The sequence below is a fragment of the Hemiscyllium ocellatum genome, chromosome 14 (genome assembly GCF_020745735.1).
Source record: "Hemiscyllium ocellatum isolate sHemOce1 chromosome 14, sHemOce1.pat.X.cur, whole genome shotgun sequence".
In the NCBI taxonomy this organism is placed as follows: domain Eukaryota; kingdom Metazoa; phylum Chordata; class Chondrichthyes; order Orectolobiformes; family Hemiscylliidae; genus Hemiscyllium; species Hemiscyllium ocellatum.
The window spans coordinates 63,463,833-63,486,163 of NC_083414.1; the positions used below are offsets into that span (position 1 = coordinate 63,463,833).

The 22,331-nt window shown below is 44.6% G+C and overlaps 1 protein-coding gene across 1 annotated transcript in view; it reads left to right on the top strand.

The window, feature by feature from the left end:
* The window catches only part of oxtra (oxytocin receptor a), a 47,844-nt gene that overhangs the window by 22,912 nt on the left and 2,601 nt on the right, over positions 1–22,331 (top strand). The window lies entirely within an intron of this gene.

Sequence of the window (22,331 nt, forward strand, 5' to 3'; positions counted from 1 at the left end):
GCTTCTTCAAGGAAGGTATCCTTGCAAGTCAGCCCTTGTGCAATAATAGGACCAGAAGGAAATACGATTTAAAAATGAAAATGCAGCAAAACAGTTAACACTCTGCAATTCAACACAAAAATAGGCTTATGTGATTGCGTATAAATTAATAAAATATGATTGTGGATAAATTAATTAAGAGAAGGAAGTTGTGTGAGAAACCATTTGTTTCTTGAGATAACGAAAATGAAATGAAGTGTTACCAATGGTAGAGTGAAGTGGTGATTAATTCTGTGCTAAGCTCCCTTTTCAATATTTGTGTTGGTGGTGCGTCCAGGGAAACCATTTAGCGTAAGTCTACTGTAGATGGTGGAGGATATATGAAATGCGCAGCTTCTGAAAACCTGTTTGGTCAGATCAGAGTTAGGCTCACGTTGCACTGAAATGCTTTGTCCACTGCAGAGACCTGGATTCTTTGACACTGAAACTGACAACCTCAGCTCCACCCTCAGTTTTACATCCAGGCCATTTCAATAATATCAGCACATTCATCGTTACCTTAAAACACTTCAGCCATTCTGTTTGCTGTCCTGTAAAATGATTTAAACGTTCACCAGAAACAGTCCAGTCTTGAATTACTTGGTTGGAAATTTATTGGAAACCAAACCTCATACACTCAGTTACCTTCCTTTTAATTGACTTTGGCAAATCGAGTTAAGGAGAATCCAAAGGGTTTTTACAAATACATTAAGGACAAAAGCCTAACTAGGGAGAGAATAGGGCTCCTCAAAGATCAGCAAAGCTTTGTATGTAGCTGCAGGAGATGGGGGGGATACTAAATGAGTATTTTGCATTAGTATTTACTGTGGAAAAGAACATGGAAATATAGAAATAAATGGTGACATCTTAAAAAATGTCCATATGACAGAGGAGAAAGTTCTGGATGTCCTGAAACATGTAAAGGTGGATAAATCCACTGGAGCTGGTCAGGTGTACCCTACAACCCTGTGGGAAGCTAGAGAAGTGATTTCTGGACCTCTTGCTGAGATATTTGAATCACCCATACTCACAGGTGAGGTGCCCGAAGACTGGAGTTTGGCAAACGTGGTGCCACTGTTTAAGAAGGGCGGTAAAGACAAGCCAGGGAACTATAGACCGGTGAGCCTGACCTCGGTGGTGGGCAAGTTGTTGGAGGGAATCTTGAGGGACAGGAGGTACATGCATTTGGAAAGGCAAGGACTGGTTAGGGATAGTCAACATGGCTTTGTGTGTGGGAAATTATGTCTCACAAACCTGATTGAGTTTTTTGAAGAAGTAACTAAGAGGATTGATGAGGGCAGAGCGGTTGATGTGATCAACAGTAAGGCATTTGACAAGGTTCCCCATGGGAGACTGGTTAGCAACATTAGATCTCATGGAATACAGGGAGAACTAGCCATTGAATACAGAACTGGCTCAAAGGTAGAAGATAGAGGGTGGTGGTGGAGGGTTGATTTTTAGACTGGAGGTCTGTGACCAGTGGAGTGTCACAAGGATCAGTGCTGGGTCCACTACAGTTCATCATTTATATAAATGATTTGGATGTGAGCATAGGAGGTGTTATTAGTAAGCTTGCAGATGACACCAAAATTGGAGGTGTAGTGGACAGCGAAGAAGGTTACCTGAGATTACAACAGGATCTTGACCAGATGGGCCAATGGGCTGAGAAGTGACAGATGGAGATTAATTCAAATAAATGCGAGGTGCTGCATTTTGAGAAAGCAAATCTTAGCAGGACTTATACACTTAATTGTAAGATCCTAGGGAGTGTTGCTGAACAAAGAGACCTTGGAGTGCAGGTTCATAGCTCCTTGAAAGTGGAGCCGCAGGTAGATAGGATAGTGAAGAAGGTGTTTAGTATGCTATCCTTTATTGGTCAGAGTATTGAATACAGGAGTTGGGAGGTCATGTAGCGACTGTACAGGACATTGGTAAGGCCACTGTTGGAATATTGCGTCCAATTTTGGTCTCCTTCCTATCAGAAAGATGTTGTGAAACTTGAAAGGGTTCAGAAAAGATTTACAAGGATGCTGCCAGGATTGGAGGATTTGAGTACAGGGAGAGGCTGAACAGGCTGGGGCTGTTTTCCCTGGAGTGTCGGGGGCTGAGAGGTGACCTTATAGAAGTTTATAAAATCATGAGGGACATGGATAGGATAAATAGACAAAGCTCTTCCCTGGGTGGGGGAGTCCAGAACTAGAGGGCATAGGTTTAGGGTGAGAGGGGAAAGATATAAAAGAGGCAACTTTTTTCACACAGAGGATGGTACGTGTATGGAATGAGCTGCCAGAGGAAGTGGTGGAGGCTGGTACAATTGCAACATTTAAAAGGCATCTGGATGGGTATATGAATAGGAAGGATTTGGAGGGAAATGGGCCGGGTGCTGGTTTGTTTCTGCGCTGTACATCTCTCTGACTGTCTGTTATTTTCACTTTATTCAGCTATTTGACAGATTTAGAAGTTTAAAACAGATGTTTCATATACAGAGAGAGTGTAAAGCTTCGACTATTGTGGTGCAGCAGTAGTGTCTTGACTCCTGGACTAGCAGATCCAGGCTCATGTCCCACCTGCTCTGGCGGTGTGTAATGCCATCCATGAACTGGTTGGTTAGGTAAAAGTTTTTTAAAATGTGTAACGTTGACTGAAGGACTGTTGTGACCCACCCCTGAACCAAGTTGGTAGAAGATCAACTTCATGGGTGGCACAGTGGTTAGCACTGCTGCCTCACAGCATCAGAGACCTGGGTTCAATTCCCGCCTCAGGAGCTTGCACATTCTCCCCGTGTCTGTGTGGGTTTGCTCCGGGTGCTCTGGTTTCCTCCCACAGTCCAATGATGTGCAGGTTAGGTGAATTGGTCATGCTAAATTGCCTGTAGTGTTAGGTGAAGGGGTAAATGTAGGGGAATGGGTCTGGGTTGGTTGCTCTTCAGAGGGTCGGTGTGGATTTGTTGGGCCGAAGGGCCTGTTTCCACACTGTAAGTAATCTAATCTAATCTAAAAAGATTTATAACATTGAACAGAGCCCAGTGACCAGACAGAGTTTTCCTCAAACTTAAAAATATACTTGACATGACAAATTTAGCAGAGGCTGCTTCTCATTGCAGTGCATTTGCTGTCTGAATCCTCTATAGGATACTTTTAGTTTCCTATTCAAGGCTTAGAGTTATTGTGGTGCAGAAAGAAACCATTCAACCCATCGACTGCATACTAGCTCTCTGTAAAACCATGTATCATGTAGTATCCAGTCCTCAAGCCTTCCTCCAAGCTGGATACAGCTGACTGCTCAGAGACTGGCACTGTTCTACTGGATGGATGGAGAGTCACCAGGGTTCAGGGCACTTGCAGGCACTCATGCCCTGAGGGGCCTTGCACCATTTAAGCGTTCTGAGATCTGTCAATTAACAGACAAACTGACAAGCTCTGTGAGAATAGTGCTTCAAGCCCCTTCCAGTTACTGTGGTATGTGAATGGGGAAGGATGTGTTTATTTGGAAATGGGGGTTCCTCAAACAGCAGTTCACCATGCCCCATCCAAACCAGTTTAGAGAGACCCAGCCTGGAACACAGTGTTCTTATGTGTTGGAGTTATTCTGTGTTCTTTTTATATGGTTATAAGCCTTTGATACATTCATATTAGCTTGGCACTAGAAAGCACTCCAGTGCAGTCGTGAGGGAATACTGCACTGTCAGAGGTGCCATCTTTTCATTGTAGGCACTAAACATAAACTCTGTGTGCACTCCTGTCAGTTGCATGTGAAAGCTCCCCCTCGCTCCCCCTAGTTCAAAGGAGACAAGGATGTGGGATGCATGTTGTATTCAATAATTAGCAGTCAGCCACTGTTGTTCAACCTGATAATCTGGTGCTTGTTGTTTGTGGGAGCTTCCTGTATATAAATTAGCTGTTCCGTTCCCTAAATTATAACTTGTGACTGCACTTTAATAAATATTTCATCAGTTGTTTTAAACTTCAGGACATGCCGGAGTGGTGAGAAATTCCATTGAAGTGCAGGCACCTGATTCCCATGTAGACGTGTTTGTGAACCTGGATCTCTTTGTATTTTTTAAAAACATCACCATTGATAGAAGTTGCACTCGCTTACCTGCTGGGAACAACCAGCAAAGAACAGCTTTCCAGTTCTCAGTAGGAAGTGGAAATTCAGCAGAGATCTTCAGTGAAACAAAGGCAGAAAGAGGAACAAGATGGTGCAGTTTTCTGGGTCTGCGGATTAGAAGAAGCAAAAATGGCCTTTAGTAGAGTGATATGCTCTTCCTGTCGGATGTGGAGTTTAGGGAGAGTTTACGGGTTACTGAGGATTATATCTGCAAGAAATGCCATTGTGAGAATCCTATCAGATAGAATGGATCGATTGGAGCGACAGTTAGAGGCAATGAGGAATTTACAAGAGCAAGGGGGTGTGATGGATGACAGTTGTAGGAAGGGGGAAAGCCGCAGATACAGTCACATAGATGGGTTAACTCCAGGAAAGGTAGGAGAAATGGGAAGGTGATGCAGGAGTTTTCAGTGGTTGTCCCTATTTTAAACAAGTATGCTGTTTTGGAAAATGTAGGGGGTGATGAATGATCTCAAAGGGAAGAGGGCCCTGCAGGAGGTCATTGTACACATTGGAGCCAATGACATAAGAAGGGAAAAGGATGATTTTCAGAAGGGAAGATATAGAGAGTTAGGCAGGAATTTTAAAAGGGAGGTCCTCAAGAATAGTAATATCTGGATTACTCCTGGTGCTACGAGCTATTGAGGGTAGGATTAGGAGACTAGAGCAGATGAATGCATGGTTGAGGAGCTGGTGTATTGGAGAAGGATTCACATTTTTGGACGATTGGAATCTCTTTTAGGGTAGAAGTGACCTGTACAAGAAGGACGGATTGCACCTGAATTGGAAGGGTACTTGGCAGGGAGATTTGCTAGTGCTGCTTGGGAGGATTTAAACTAGTAAGGTGGGTGGGGGGGGAGGGGGGGATGGGACCCAGGGAGATAGTGAGGAAAGAGATCAAGCTGAGAGTGGCACAGTTCAGAAAAGAAGCAAGTCAAACAGTCAGAGCAGGCAGGGACAAAGCAGAGAACAAGGTAGTACTGATAAATTAAACTGCATTTATTTCAATGCAAAAGGCCTAACAGGGAAGGCAGATGAACTCAGGCATGGTTAGGAACATGGGACTGGCATATCATAGCAATTACAGAAACATGGCTCAGGGATGGACTGGACTGGCAGCTTAATGTTCCAAGATACAAATGCTACAGGAAGAATAGAAAGGGAGGCAAGAGAGGAGGGGGAGTGGCGTTTTTGATAAGAAATAGCATTACAGCTGGACTGAGGGAGGATATTTCCGTAAATACATCCAGGAAAGTTATTTGGGTGGAACTGAGAAATGAGAAAGGGATGATAACCTTATTGATTTTGTATTATAGACCCCCCCAATAGTCAGAGGGAAATTGAGAAACAAATTTGTAAGGGGATCTCAGTTATCAGTAAGAATAATAGATGGTTATTGGGATTTTAACTTTCCAAACATAGACTGGGACTGCCATAGTGTTAAGGGTTCAGATGGAGAGGAATTTTTTAAGCGTGTACTAGAAAATTTTCTGATTCAGTATGTGGATGTACCTACTAGAGAAGGTGCAAGACTTGACCTAGTTTTGGGAAATAAGGCAGGACAGGTGACTGAGGTGTCAGTGGGGGAGCACTTTGGAGCCAGCGACCATAATTCTATTAGATTTAAAATAGTGATGGGAAAGGATAGACCAGATCTAAAAGTTGAAGTTCTAAATTGGAGGAAGGCTAATTTTGATGGTATTAGGTAAGAACTTTCAAAAGCTGATTGGGGGCAGATGTTCACAGGTAAAGGGACGGCTGGAAAATGGGAAGCCTTCAGAAATGAGATAACGAGAATCCAGAGAAAGTATATTCCTGTTAGGGTGAAAGGAAAGGCTGGTAGGTATAGGGAATGCTGGATGACTAAAGAAATTGAGGATTTGGTTAAGAAAAAGAAGGAATCATATGTCAGGTATAGACAGCAGAGATCAAATGAATCCCCAGAAGAGTAGGAGTATACTGAAGAGGGAAATCAGGAGGGTAAAAACGGGACATGAGATAGCTTTAGCAAATAGAGTTAAGGAGAATCCAAAGGGTTATTACAAATACATTAAGGACAAAAATGTAACTAGGGAGAGAATAGGGCCCTTCAAAGATCAGCAAGGCGGCCTTTGTGTGGAGGCACAGGAGATGGGGGAGATACTAAATGAATATTTTGCATCAGTATTTACTGTGGAAAAGGATATGGAAGATGTGGACTGTAGGGAAATAGATGGTGACATCTTGCAAAATGTCCAGATTACAGAGGAGGAAGTGCTGAATGTCTTGAAATGAATAAAAGTGAATTAATCCCCAGGAACTGAACAGGTGTACCCGAGAACTCTGTGGGAAGCTTGAGAAGTGATTGCTGGGCCTCTTGCTAAGATATTTGTATCATCGATAGTCACAGGTGAGGTGCCAGAAGACTGGAGATCGGCAAACGTGGTGCCACTGTTTAAGAAAGGTGGTAAGAACAAGCCAGGGAACTATAGACCAGTGAGCCTGATGTTGGTGGTGGGCAAGTTGTTGGAGGGAATCCTGAGGGACAGAATGTACATGTATTTGAAAAGACAAAGACTGATTAGGATAGTCAACATGGCTTTGTGTGTGGGAAATCATGTCTCACAAACTTGATTGAGTTTTTTGAAGAAGTAACAAAGAGGATTGATGAGGGCAGAGCAGCAGACGTGACATATATGGGCTTCAGTAAGGCGTTCGACAAGGTTCCCCATGGGAGACTTGTTAGCAACGTTAGATCTCATGGAATACAGGGAGAACTAGCCATTTGGATACAAAGCTGGCTCAAAGGTAGAGGACAGAGGGTGGTGATGGAGGGTTGTTTTTAGACTGGAGGCCTGTGACCAGTGGAGTGCCACAAGGATCGGAGCTGGGTCCAATACTTTTTGTCATTTATGTAAATGATTTGGGTGTGAGCATAGGAGGTGTAATTAGTAAATTCTGCTCCATGGCACCTTAAAGCTGGAGCTGCAATGCTGATCACAAACACTTACACATAAAGTAGGTTTATGGTAATGCAAGAATTACCTGCCTGGATTAGTAATCCACTGATCCCATGTTCATTGCTCCCTGGCCAAATGCTTGCTTTGTCTGGTTGAGAAGTTGGTTTAAACTTTCAATTAAAAGTATGTAGGAAACAGTGGAGCTGTCAAGTGGTGATGCAAGTCTGATTGGTTCATGAATACCCTTTAGGGTATGATTACAAGTCCCACACGAAGAGAGCTGACCCCTTATCAGTCCTGTGAAGTGACACAGCCAGCCCTCACACATCCTACACACTGCCAAATAATAAATACTGACCTAACCAGTGAGGACTACATTCTGAGAATGAGTGAGTGAGTGAGTGACTGAGTGTGTCTGTATGTGTATTGGACAATAAGATCATAAGACATAGGAACAGAAGTAGGCCTTTCAGCCAATAGGATTTGCTCCACCTCTCAATGAAATCATGGCTCATCTGATAATCCTCACTTTTGTACCTTTAGCCCATAACCCTTGATTCCCTTACTGATTACAAATCTCAGTCAACAGATAAAGTTAATGATCCAGCCTCAACAGTACTGAGCAGCAAAGAATTTCACGTAAATAAATTCCTCCTCATCTCTGCCTTAAATGCACAGTCTTCTTCACTGAGATGATGCCCTTTGGTCTGAGATTCTCCCATAAGGGGAAACAGCCTCTCCGCATTTATTCTGTCGAGCCTAAGAATCTCATATGTTTCAATAAGGTCACCTCTCATTCCTCTAAACTGCAGTGAGTACATGTCCAACTTACTCAACGTTCCTTTATAAGACAGGCCCTTCAAACCCAGGATCTCCAAACCCAAGATCAGCTTAGTAAATCTTGTCTGGACTGCTTCCACTGTTAGTTTATCTCCTTCAGTATGGGGACCGCTCAAAGTATTCCATCTGTCGTCCAACCAGTGCCTTGTATAGTTCCCAATTTTGGTGACCCATTCCCTTTGCAATAAAGGACAGCATTGACTTCCCTATTACCTGCCGAATCTGTATGCTAATTTTTCATCTTCTATGCAAAGACTCTGAAATGCTTCTGTTCTGTAGCTTCTTGCAGTCCTTCCCCATTTAAATAATATTCATCCCCTCTGAATAGCCGCACATTTTTCCACATTTTTTTTCCATCTGCCAAGTTTTTGCCCACCAGGTTAACCTGTCTACATCACTCTCCAGATCCTTCGCCATGCCTCATCCACACAATGACAGGCTGTGGGTGCCCTGGGAGAACTGAGGACAGAGTAGCCAGGACTTGGAGAGGATATGTAGGTGGGACATAACTGAGGATGTGTACACTGTGTGACCCTGGGGATTAAATGGCAACTGAGCTGAGCAAATTAGGTTGTATGTGCAAGGGAAAGCCAGCCGTGTGTTGTGAGGTTTGTGGTTGCAATGCCATTATGTTGTTGGTGAGAGGTAACACCAGGCCACTCGTCTGGTGGACAGCAGTCTTGCGTGAGTGAAATGGATGCCAGTGATTGGTGAGTTGTTCAGGAGGAGGGTGTGGTAAGACGGGAATAGAATGCGAAGAAAAGGGGTGAGGTAGTGGTTAATAGGGTGAGTTTGGTAAAATACGGGGAGAAAACTCATGTAGACTATGAAACTGACACTTCACCAAAAAAAAATGCAAGATTAATCTTGTATGTTTTCATTCAGAAAAGATCTTCCAAGATGTTGCCAGGAATAGAAGGTTTGAGTTATAGGGAGAGGCTGGGACTTGTTTCCACTGGAGCGTAGGAGGTTGAGGGTTGACCTTATAGAGGTTTATAAAATCATCAGGGTCATGGATAATGGCAGGTATCTTTTCCCTAGGGAGGGAGAGTTCAAGACTCAGGGGCATCTTTTTTATAGTGAGAGGAGAAGATTTAAAAAAGACACAAAGAGCACAATTTTTACGCAGGGAGCGGTTCGTGAGTAGAAAGAGGAAGTGGTGGATGCAGATACAGTTACAACATTAAAAAGACATTTGCATAAGTACATGAACAGGAAATGCTTGAAGGGATAGGGGTGAAGCACAGGCAAGTGAGAATTTCCAAATTCTGAGTTCAGTACTGAAATGTCATCTTGGATTATATGCACAGGTGTCTGGGGTGAGGCTGCAATTCATAATCCGTCCAGCTTCCTCCTCCTAACTGAGTCAAACTGGCATCACTAAGGATCTCAACCAAAAGGACTTGCTGGGTTTGATTCCAATGCCAGTCAGAACCCAGGACGGCTTTGCAACCTCCTGTGCTCTGCTGCCCTCTGCAGGCAGCTCTCACATGTACACTGATCAGCAGAGACTCAACATTGTGTCTCTCTGTATTAAATGGAATGTGAGTTCCAACCTGCTCCATCGCAGGGTCCCAATTACATCCCATCAAATAGCAGACTTCTCTCACAAGTTTCAGACTCAAAATTGGATTTCACCCAGTGTAACTCATAAATCAGACTGTGTGATAGCCACAGAACACAGAACTTCACAACTGGCATTATTTCTAGTAACAAAATTGCAATTAACTCTACATTTTTATTTTGTAAACTTCTCTGTCCACTGAAGAGCATGAATGTGGGAAAGGTACCTCAAATAAATTAATTTAATGGTGCACTGTTTTCAAGAAAACTGTCTTTAAGGTAAATTGGAAAGAACACTGATTGAGGATGATCAGCCATGATCATAATGAATGGTGGTGCAGGCTCGAAGGGCAGAATGGCCTACTCCTGCACCTATTGTCTATTGTCAACAAGCAAGTGATGTTTGGAAAAATCAGGTGAGGCGTGAAAGTCACATGATAAGCTAAACCACCACAAGGCATGTGACTTTCTTGAGATACTGAGTAATTGTCATATGAGATGTAAAAGTTACATTTTGACATGCTTTGTCACCCTCACCATTGTTTCTCAATATTCAGAAATATTAACAAAAAAAAGTGACCCAGGAACATTACAGAGTAACTCAGAAACAGGGGAGAGAATGACACAGGGTCGGGGGATAGAGGGTGACCCAGGAACTGGAGATAGAGGGTGACCCAGGTGCTAGGGATAGAGGGTGACCCAGGATCTGGGGATAGAGGGTGACACAGGAAATGGGGACAGAGAGTGACCCAGGATCTGGAGATAGAGGATGACCCAGGAACTGGGGATAGAGAGTGATCTAAGATCTGGGGATAGAGGTTGACACAGGAACAGGGGCTGGAGGATGACCCAGGACCTGGGGATACACAGTGACCCAGAAACTGGGGACAGAGGGTGACCCAGGAACTGGAGATAGAGAGTGACAGAGGTTCTGGGGATAGAGGGGGACCCAGGTTCTGGGGATAGAGGGTGACACAGGAACTGGGGATAGAGGGTGACCCAGGAACTGCGGATAGAGGGTGACCCAAGAACAGGGGCTGGAGGGTGATGCAGAGACTGAGGATAGATGGTGACACAGCAACAGGGGATAGAGGGTGACCCAGGAACAGGGAATAGAGGGTGACCCAGGAACTGGGGATGGAGGGTGACCCAGGAACAGGGGATGGAGGGTGACCCAGGGACTGCGGATAGAGGGTGAACCAGAAAATGGGGATAGAGGGTGACCAAGGAAATGGGGATAGAGGGTGACCCCGGATCTGGGGATAGAGGGTGACCCAGGATCTGGGGACAGAGGGTGCCCCAGGAACAGGGGATAGAAGGTGACCCAGGAACAGGCGATAGAAGGTGACCCAGGAACTGGGGATAGAGGGTGACCCAGGATCTGGGGATAGAGTGTGACCCAGGATCTGTGGAATGAGGGTGACCCAGGATCTGTGGAATGAGTGTGACCCAGGATCTGTGGAATGAGGGTGACCCAGGATCTGGGGATAGAGGGTGACCCAGGAACAGGGGATAGAGGGTGACCCAGGAACAGGGGCTGGAGGGTGGCCCAGGATCTGAGGACAGAGGGTGCCCCAGGAACTGGGGATAGAGAATGATCCAGGAACAGGGGATAGAGGGTGACCCAGGATCTGGCATAGAAGGTGACCCAGGAACAGGGGATAGAGGATGACCCAGGAACTGTAGATAGAGGGTGACCTAGGATCTAGGGATAGTGGGTGACCCAGGAACAGGGGATAGAGGGTGTCCCAATATCTGAGATTAATAGGTGATCCAGGAACAGGGGATAGAGGGTAACCTAGGATCTGGGGATAGAGGATGACCCAGGATCTGGGGATAGAGGATGACACAGGAAATGGGGATAGAAAGTGACCCAGGATCTGGGGATGGAGGATGGAGGATGACCCAGGAACTGGGAAAGAGGGTGACCCAGGATCTGGCGATACAGGGTGACACAGGAACAGGGACTGGAGGGAGACCCAGGATCTGGGGATAGAGGGTGACCTAGGGACTGGGGATAAAGGGTGACCCAGGGACTGGGGATAGAGTGTCACCCAGGATCTGTGGATAGAGGGGGACCCAGGAATAGGGGATAGTGGGTGTCCCAGGAACTGGGGATAGATGGTGACCCAGGAACAGGGTATAGAGGATGACCCAGGATCTGGGGTTAGAGGGTGACCCAGGAACAGGGGCTGGAGGGTGACCCAGGATCTGAGGACAGAGGGTGCCCCAGGAACAGGGGATAGATCGTGACCCAGAAACTGGGGATAGAGGATGACACAGGAACAGGGGATAGAGGGTGACCCAGGATCTGAGGACAGAGGGTGCCCCAGGAACAGGGGATAGAGGGTGACCCAGGAACTGGGAATAGAGGGTGATCCAGGGACGTGGGATAGAGGGTGACCCAGGAACAAGGGATAAAGGGTGACCCAGGAACAAGGGATACAGGGTGACCCAGGGACTGGGGATAGAGTGTGACCCAGGATCTCTGGAGAGAGGGTGACCCAGGGACGTGGGATAGAGTGTGACCCAGGATCTGTGGATAGAGGGTGACGCAGGAACAGGGGATAGAGGGTGACCCAGGAACTGCGGATAGATGGTGACCCAGGACCTGGGGATTGAGGGTGACCCAGGATCTGGGGTTAGAGGGTGACCCAGGAACTGGGGATAGAGGGTGACCCAGGAACAGGGAATAGAGGGTGACCCAGGATCTGGGGATAGAGGATGACCCAGGATCTGGGGATAGAGGATGACACAGGAAATGGGGATAGAGAGTGACCCAGGATCTGGGGATGAAGGATGGAGGATGACCCAGGAACTGGGGAAGAGGGTGACCCAGGATCTGGGGATAGAGGGTGACTCAGGAACTGGGAATAGAGTCTGATCCAGGAACAGGGGATAGAGAGTGACCCAGGATATGGGGATAGAGAGTGACCCAGGATCCGGGGATAGAGGATGACCCAGGAACTGGGGATAGAGGGTGATCCAGCAAAAGGGGATAGAGGGTGACCCCGTAACAGGAGATAGAGGTTGACCCAGGAACAGGGGCTGGAGGGTGACCCAGGATCTGGGGATAGAGGGTGGTCCAGGAACAGGGGATTGAGGGTGACCCAGGATCTGGGGATAGAGGGTGACCGTGGAACAGGGGATAGAGGGTGATCCAGGAACAGGGGTTAGTGGGTGATCCAGGAACAGGGGATAGTGGGTGACCCAGGAACTGTGGATAGAGAATAGGAAGGTGCCTGAAAACCTTGTAGCCCCTAATCTGTAGTCCTGCTATCATTCTCCTGAATATGCTAGGGAAGAGTTGCTTGGGGGAAAGTCTGTTAAAACACAGGTGTTGGAGTTCAAAACATGAAACCACATTATTGCTTGGCCATGTTCATAATAAAACTCCTATTTCTCCAATTTTCACTCACAGACAGGAAATTTAAATTGAAACTTACCTCTTTTGGACTCCATGAGATACCCATGAAATCGGTAAAATTGCATAATATTGAGTGGCATTACAATGGATGTCCACTATATTCTCCCTGAGGTGCAATCCTCAAAACTAAATGCTGATTTCTTCTTCTGATGCGGAGTCATGTTGTCGATGAATATTACCTTGTGGGCAGCACGGTGGCACTGCAGTTAGCACTGCTGCCTCACAGCGCCTGAGACCCGGGTTCAATCCCCGACTCAGACGACAGACTGTGTGGAGTTTGCACATTCTCCCCGTGTCTGCGTGGGTTTCCTCCGGGTGCTCCGGTTTCCTCCCACAGTCCAAAGATATGCGGGTTAGGTGAATTGGCCATGCTAAATTGCCCGTAGTGTTAGGTAAGGGGTAAATGTAGGGGTATGGGTGGGTTGTGCTTCGGCGGGTCGGTGTGGACTTGTTGGGCCGAAGGGCCTGTTTCCACACTGTAAGTAATCTAATCTACCTGACCCATTGTGATTTCCAGCATTTTTTTGTTTTCAGTCATGCTGAATTCCTAATTGGATCTGCTCAAGGTGAACAGGAGAATGTGAGTGATAAAGTGGAGGAAGTTTAATACCCATTATCAGGTGACAGATCTTTTTCACACTTTGCCAAACTTAATGGAGATCAAAGATGGGAGTGAAATAAGCACCTTAAACTCAAGTGACATTTTAGTCATCGTCTTGACATTAGGTGACCACCAGAGGGGGCTTGATGGCCACTTTGGACTAAGAATGGGTTTCTACACATGGCTCTGTCGAAGCACAGAGCAGAATGTTTTGTTTCTGACAGCGTCATAGTCACAGAGAGGTACTGCATGAAAACAGACCCTTTGGTCTAATGCCTACCAGATATCCTAAATTAATCTAGTCCCATTTGTTAGCACTTGGCCCATATCTCTCCAAACCCTTCCTATTCATATACACATCCAGATACCTTTGAAATGTTGCAACTGTACCAGCCTCCACCACTTCCTCTGGCAGCCCATTCCATACATACAACACCCTCTGTGTGAAAAGGTTGCCCCTTAGGTCTCTTTTAAATTTTTCCCCTCTCACCTTAAACCTATGTCCTCTAGTTTTGGACTCCCCCGCCCCAGGGAAAAGACTTTCGCTATTCACCCTATCCATGCCCCTCATGATTTTATCAACCACTATTCGGTCACCCCTCAGCCTCTGACGCTCCTGGAAGAAGCTTCTCCCTACAGCTCAAACCCTCCAACCCTGGCAACCTGTTTGTAAATTTTTTCTGAACCCTTTCAAGTTTTACAACGTCTTTCCTAAAGCTGGGGGATGAAAATTGAACACAGTATTCCAAAAGTGGCCTGACCAATGTCCTGGTCAGCTGCAACATGACCTCCCAGCTCCAATACTCAATACTCTGACCATAAAGGAAAGCATACTGAACACCTTCTTCACTATCCTATCTACCTGCGACTCCACTTTCAAGGAGCTATGAACCTCCATTCCAAGGTCTCTTAGTTCGGCTACACTGCCCAGGACCTTACTGTAAGTCCTGTTTTAATTCCCCTATCGAAATGCAGCACCTCTGATTTACCCAAATCCAATTCCATTTACCACTCCTGAGATCATCTGATCTGTACTCTGAGGAAACCTTCTTGGCTGTCCACGACACCACCAATATTCACGTCATCTGTAAATTTACTAACTATACCTCCTATATTCATATCCAGATAATAATGACAAAAGCAGTGGACCCAGCACCTATCCTTGTGCACACCCAGGCCTCCAGAGTGAAAAGCAACCCTCCACCATTACCATCTGTTCCCTACCTTTGAGCCAGTTATGAATCCAAAAGGCTAGTACTCTCTGTATTCCATGTGATCTGAAGATAGACAGGAGGGCCACTTAATTAAGCAGGGTGACAGCCGACCCAAAGCCTTCTGTCTTCGAGCCTTCACAGAGTTAGGTTCATGGCAGGAAGCTCATAGTCAACTTCGTGCCCTCGTACAGGTTGAGACTACTCACCACTGCTTCTGCTGGGCCTGTTGTAATCAAAGGCACTTCATGCCTGATTGAGGGAATGGATGTTTGGCAGGAAGGGGGAAGGTTGCTTAGAACCCACCCCCCACCTGCCCCAGTGTTACCTGTTTGTGCCAGTGGCTGTCTCATTGATCCTGAGGTGAAAGTAAGGACTGCAGATGCTGGAGATTAGAGGCGAGAGTATGGCGCTGGAAAAGCACAGCAAGTCAGACAGCATCTGAGGAGCAGGAGAGTCAATGTTTTAGGCAAAAGCCCTTGATCAGGAATGATCCTGATACTCTCACAGCTTCCCCTCTAGCTGAGGCCTATACCTCCCCCAGTTGGTTCATCGGGCCTTCATGGGAAGAGGTAGTGAAGGTTTCTCCTTGTCTCTCCAGCAGGCAGGCAGTGCCCCAGACCCCTCAGTAGGATTCCACCCATCAGAATTCAGAACAGAGGTAGGCCATTCACCCCTTCAATCTGTTCCTCAGTCCAATTAGACTGTGGCTGATCTCTCACTCAACTCCATCTACCTGCCTCAGTTCCATTATGCTCTTGTCTAACAAAAATATAATAACATTTTCAGCTGATTCCCCAGTCTCAAAAACATTTTGGGTGTTTTGGATTTCTATCATTCACATTGCTTCCTGACACTATTCTAATGCTGCTGTTGTATCGTCTTGTTCTAGACTATCTCACCAGAGGAAGTAGCTTTCGTCCATTTTATTAAATTCATTTGTCATCTTAAATGCCTCAATTTGGTCACTCCTTAATCTGACTTCTTCTACTTCAGTTCTCTGTGGAGAGCAAGGCAGACTTATAGTGCCACATTCCCCACCTGGGAACGGAAGGGAGGCAGATCCCAAATCCACTACAGCTAGAACAGGGATCGAACCCTGTGCTTTTGGAACCAATATGATCTACATGGATCATCCAACCCAGCCAACTACCAAGGAGTCTGAGTTTCTGTGGAACATGCAGGACATAGTCTGCAGCTATGGACAGGGATGTTAGAGGCTCCATCACTTGGTTGACTAGTCCCACCTTCTTTAGCCATCAAGTCCTGGAAGGGGCTTGAACCTACTGACTTCGAAACAGGGATACTACTCACTGCACCACAAGATCTCCTCTAACCTTTCATATTCAAGAGATCCCAAGCATCATCTATACATCCTGCCCTCAAATGTCAACTCTTTTAACCCCATTTTATATAATTCTGATTAATCGGCTTTGCATCCAGTTACAAGGTCAATATATTGATCTAGAAGTGCAGTTTGTTGACCTAAACATAGTTCTGTCGGTGGGGTCAAGTGTAGCTTTGCACAACTTCTGCCCTTTCTGTTGCAAATACCCATTGGGCCACTGTTTTGGCCATTCACCTAATAAATCATTTCCCTTTGCAGGGTTCTGCTCCACTATTTACAGTGGTGTCCAACTTGATGTCGTCAGCAAACTTAGATATGCAGCTCCATTCCTGTGTCCAAGTGGTTTATAAATACAGTGAACAGCTGAATCCCCAGCCAGGTCCCTGTGGGACACTACTAGTCACAACCTGTCAGTTTGCAAATCACAAATAGGGCCAGGAGTAGGCCTTATACCCCCTTGTGTTTTCTTTATTGTTTCAACAATTCATAGATGATCTTTGACCTCATTTTTATTTCCTCAGTTGATTTCCATATCTCTTGTCCTGAAATGGGTACGTGTACTCATCTTTGTCTTGACAAATATGCAATGATAGAGAATTCACAGCTCACTGGCACTAGGAATTCCAAAGTTCTGTATATAAAAGTTACTTCTCATCACAGTCTCAAATGATTGGCCCTGATCCTGCCAACTAGTTCTAGACTCTATGGGTAGGAGAAATAAACTCATTGCAAGTAGGAACAGTAGGAGGCTATTGGACCTACCAAGCCTGCTCCTCCATTCAATAAGATCATAGCTAATGTGATTGAACCCTTAACACCATTGACCACATTGACCTTGACTCCCCTGTCAATCAAGCATCTGTGTAACATCTGTCTAACTCAGCCCTGAATATCATCAATGACCTTCCCTCCACTGCTCTCTGGTGAAGAGAATTTCAAAAGCTGACATTAATCTGATCGAAGAAATTCCTCCCTATCTCCATTCTAAATAGGCAACCCCTTATCTTAAAGCAGTGCTACTGTTTCTGGATTCTCTAATGAGAGGAAACATCCTCTCAGCATCGACATTATCAAGCCCCTCAGAACTTTGTATTTCAATAAGATCATCTCTTATCTTTCTAAGTTTCAACGAGGAAAGATTAGATTAGATTACTTAGTGGGGAAACAGGCCCTTTGGCCCAAACAGTCCACACCGCCCCGCCCCCACCCAGACCCATTCCCCTACACTACGGTCAACTTAGCATGGCCAATTCACCTAACCTGCACATCTTTGGACTGTGGGAGGAAACCGAAGCACCCGGAGGAAACCCACGAAGACACGGTGAGAATGTGCAAACTCCACACAGTCAGTCGCCTGAGGCAAGAAGTGAACCTGGATTCCTGGCACTGTAAGGCAGCAATGCTAACCCCTGTTCCACGATGATGCCCAACTCTCAATCTTTACCCCTTTCCTCATAAGACACAATAGTCCCTTAGAACCATGCTATGAACCTTCTTTGAACTACATCCAATACACATGGACCCTTCCATAAATAGGGAGACCAGTCAGTGCATAATATTCCATGTGTGATCTTACCATTGCCTTACCGTAGCAAGATTTTCCACTTTCATACTGCATCCTCCAACATTCTATTTGCCTTCCCAATTACTTACTGTACCTGGATGCTAACTTTTTAAGATTTTAAGAGCTCACAGATCCCTCTATAATGCTGTCCTTTCCAATTACACAATATTCTGCTTCACTATTCTTCCTGCCAAAATGGACAACTTTAAACCTTCCCTAAACATAATTCCATAGAACATAGAACATAGAACAGTACAGCACAGAACAGGCCCTTCAGCCCATGATGTTGTGCTGACCACTGATCCTCATGTATGCACCCTCAAATGTCTGTGACCATGTGCATGTCCAGCAGTCTCTTAAATGTCCCCAATGACCTTGCTTCCACAACTGCTGCTGGCAACGCATTCCATGCTCTCACAACTCTCTGTGTAAAGAACCCGCCTCTGACATCCCCTCTATACTTTCCTCCAGCTTAAAACTATGACCCCCTCGTGTTAGCCATTTCTGCCCTGGGAAATAGTCTCTGGCTATCAACTTTATCTAAGCCTCTCATTATCTTGTATTCCTCAATTAGGTCCCCTCTCCTCCTCCTTTTCTCCAATGAAAACAGTCCGAGCTCAGTCAACCTCTCTTCATAAGATAAGCCCTCCAGTCCAGGCAGCATCCTGGTAAACCTCCTCTGAACCCTCTCCCAAGCACCCACATCTTTCCTACAATAGGGCGACCAGAACTGGACTATCTTTTGGATTTTTGTGTGCTCACTTTCCGTATCCCTTTGCAAACTTTTTGGCATCCTCCTCACAAACAGCATTCTGACCTATGTTTGTATCATCAGCAAAATTGCCTGCAATATATTCAGCCCCTTCATCCAAGTTACTAAGATGGTTTGTAAATAATTGAGATCCCAGCACTAATTCATGCTGCATGAGTTATAGTTCGTAACCTGAAAATTACCTATTTTTTCCTACTGTCTATTTCTTGTTAGTAAGATAATCCTCTATTTGTACTATTATATAACATGTACAGACTCTCAAAATTGTCAGGCTCAAGGCTGAAGCTGTGCCAGATGTGGATTTTGCTTTGGACAATGGGAAGTTCAAGCTAATCAAGGTCAGGTGGAATTAAAGGTCACTCAAAACACAAGAATTAGGCAAAGTGTAAGTAGCAAAACCAATAATAAGCTCAGCACCATGTATTCACAACATAAATTGTCCAATTATTTTAATTGAGAAAATAAAGATGCATGGCGCATTCAACAATTGTCAAGTTTTCAGACAACTCTGTTTTATACACCACCAGTTTTGAGAGAGTGTACACGTACATCAGCTCCCATGAGCTCTTACTTTGTATAGTAATCTTTCATGTGGAATTTCATTGAATATCATACGGAAATCCAAATACACTGTATCTACAGGCTTCCCTTTATCCACCTGCTTACCACATTCTGAAAGAATCCGAATAAACCTGTCAAATGTTGCCTGGACTTTCCATGGGCCAGGTGGTCATTATTCCTGTGTGGATGGGAGTTGCACAGATGAATCTTGCAGAGTCCCCATCGTAGCAGATTCCAAAGGCAGTACTTCAAAATTTGCATTGTGCAAATACTCACGGTGAGTCCAGTGTTGGAAAGAGACCAAATACTGGAGTAACACCCTCAGGTAGTAACCTAGGACAATTTAACAGCAGTAGCCTCCCAGACATAAGTAGGAGCTGTACCTTGAATAGATTACACAATGGAATAAAGGGCACAAAACAATCTCAAACAGAATTAGAAGCAGAAGTGACCATGATAGTCAAGTCTTGGTGGCTATAAAACAATGATCTTGTCAAATTAAAGAGAGCAAAGCATGGGGAATTAAATTGTCAGAGATATTGGAATTTACGTTGAGGTTTGGTATTTTTGGTGTGGGTGGGTTTTTTTGCTGAAAATAGGTTGTGTTCCACTATTAGCAGATCCCGCAGTTCCCTTTAGTATCATGAAGGAATACTTCATGATAGACAGTCTTTCTGTGCATGCAAATAATTCATAGAGTCTGACAGCATGGAAACAGGCCCTCTGGCCCACCTCGTCCATGCTGACTGGGCTTCCTAAACTGAACTAGTCCCATTTGCTAGCATTTGGCCCATGTCCCTCTAAACCTTTCTTACCCATGTACCTGTCCAAATGTCTTTTAAATGTTGTTATTGGACCCACCTCCACCACTTCCTCTGGCAGCTCATTCCATACACGCACCAGTCCCTGTGTGAAAATGTTGCCTCTTAGGTCCCTTTTAAATCTTTCCCCTCTCACTTAAAGCCTATGCTGTCTAGTTTTGGGCTCCTTACCCTTGGAGAAAGACCTTGGCTATTCTATGCCCCTCATGATTTTATAAACCTCTATAAGGTCACCCCTCAGCCTCTGACACTCCAGGAAAAGAAACCCCCACTCTATTCAACCTCTCCCTATAGCTCAAACCCTCTAGTCCCAGCAACATTCTTGTAAATTTTTTCTGTACTTTTTCTAGTTTAACAACATCCTTCCTATAGCATGGCGACCAGAATTGTACACAATATTCTAAAAGTGACCTAACCAACGTCTTGTACATCCCAACTCCTATGCACAGTGCTCTGACCTGTGAAGACAACCATGCCAAATGTCTTCTTTTACCACCCTGTCTACCTGCAAAGGCACTTTCAAGAGGAACTTGATAAATGTATAATGGGTAAGATTCAGACAAAATTTAAATGTGGGTGTTTGGCTTGCGGGAGGTAGAAATGTATTGCTTTTAGAAATGAAACAGAGTCAGTCTGGAATAACGTTTAATCAACAATCCAAATCCTCCCGATTCTCGCGGAAAGGTGGTGTTTTATATATAAATAAGAGAAAGAGAAATCATGAAACTTGATTGGTCAGTTGAGCTAGCTGCTTGTTAGTTTTGATGCATTGTAGTTAAGTATTGCCTTAAAATGTCTTAAGGTCAGGAATGTATTAAGAGCAAAATAAACATTAACATAGTTAAATCTGGATAAATATGTGGTTAGATATCTTAAAGAGTAGAAAACTAGACAGTTTAACAATAATTCACATGCTGATCTTCTTGAAGATTACTCCAGTCCATGGGACTGAAAATGGGAAATAAAGTCCTTACTTCAAGAAGCTAAGAAAATAAGAAGGTTTGTTAAAAGTACATCAACTGTTGAACCACTGGTTCCATCTGGGTAGAGCAATGAAATTGGATTCTATTTGGCAAATAATTTGAGTGAGATATTGCACAATTATCATAACTGAAAACAGTTTACTTATTGATTGATGTGTAAATATTCATTCATTATGGATAAATGTGCACTTTTTGAAAGGTCTCAGTGAGGGAATATTGGGAAATTGCATTGTTAGATTGAAACCAGTGCTGGAGAGAAGGAAAATCTCTAAAATTACAATGAGTGGATGCAAGTCATCACATTTTTGAAAGCTTTACAAAAATACATTCATGTACAAGAATCCTAGAGGACCTGTCACAGAGTAACACTTTGCATAATATGAATGTTTTTGACTTTAAGCTGTTTTGGAATGTTGGTTGTGCATATTAACTTTTAAGTTTTGCTCAAAGAGGAGATGGGAATCTGCTTTTGTATTTAATTGTATACAGGTCATAGTCACTAACTAAGAACTCTCTTGACCCTTCGCTCTGTTATTAAGAATGAGATAACGCAGAGCATAAAACCGTCGGTGTAGGAGCATAATTAAGCCATTCAGCCCATTGAGTCTGCTCCACTATTCAATCAAGGCTGATATATTTCTCAACCCCATTCTTCTACCTTATCCCCATAACCCTTGATCCCCCTACTAATCAAGAACCTACCTATCTCTATTTTAAGTATACTCAATGAATTGGCCTCAACAGCCCTCCAGGGCAATGAGTTTCACCGATTCATCACCCTCTGGCTAAAGAAATTCCTCCTTCATCTCAGTTCTAAAGGGTCATCCCTTCATTCTGAGTCTGTACCCTCGGGTCCTAGTCTCTCCTACGAGTGGAATGATCTTCTCCTCATTCTATCAATATCACTCATTTCAGTATTCTGTAACTTTCAATCAGATTTCCTCTTATCTTTCTGAACTCCATCAAGTTCAGATCCAGAGTTCTCAGCTGCTCCTCATATGACAAGCACACCATCCCTGGGATCATTCTTATAAATATCTTCTGGACCCCCTCCAATGCCAACGTATCTTTCTTTACATAGAGGTTCCAGAACTGCTCACAATATTCCAAGTGTAGTCTGGTCAGACCCTTGTATGGGCTCAGCATACATCTCTTGTATTCTGGCCTTTTAAATGAATGATAATCTTGCATTTGCCTTCCCCACCACCAACTGAGCCCACATGTTAACCTTAAGGGAATCCTGATCCCAAGACACAAACTAAAACTGTGATTGTTGGATTTCAAGGTGTGTGTATGTAATGTAATACCTGTTAAATAAATGTAGAAGTGTGTGAAGGATTGCTTCACTTTTATCCTTCACCAGCTGGCTTTTTGGACTAAAACATGGTGTTTAAGATGAAAATGATGAGGGATAAGCTTGAACTGGAGACATTTCGGAGGAGATTCAAAAGGCTGATTCCTGCAGATGAAGGGTTTGCCATCTGAGTAAAGGTTGTGCTGGTTAGGCCTATACTCATTGGAGATTAGAAGAATGAGAGGTGATTGTATTGAAGGGGTTTGACAGAGGTAATGC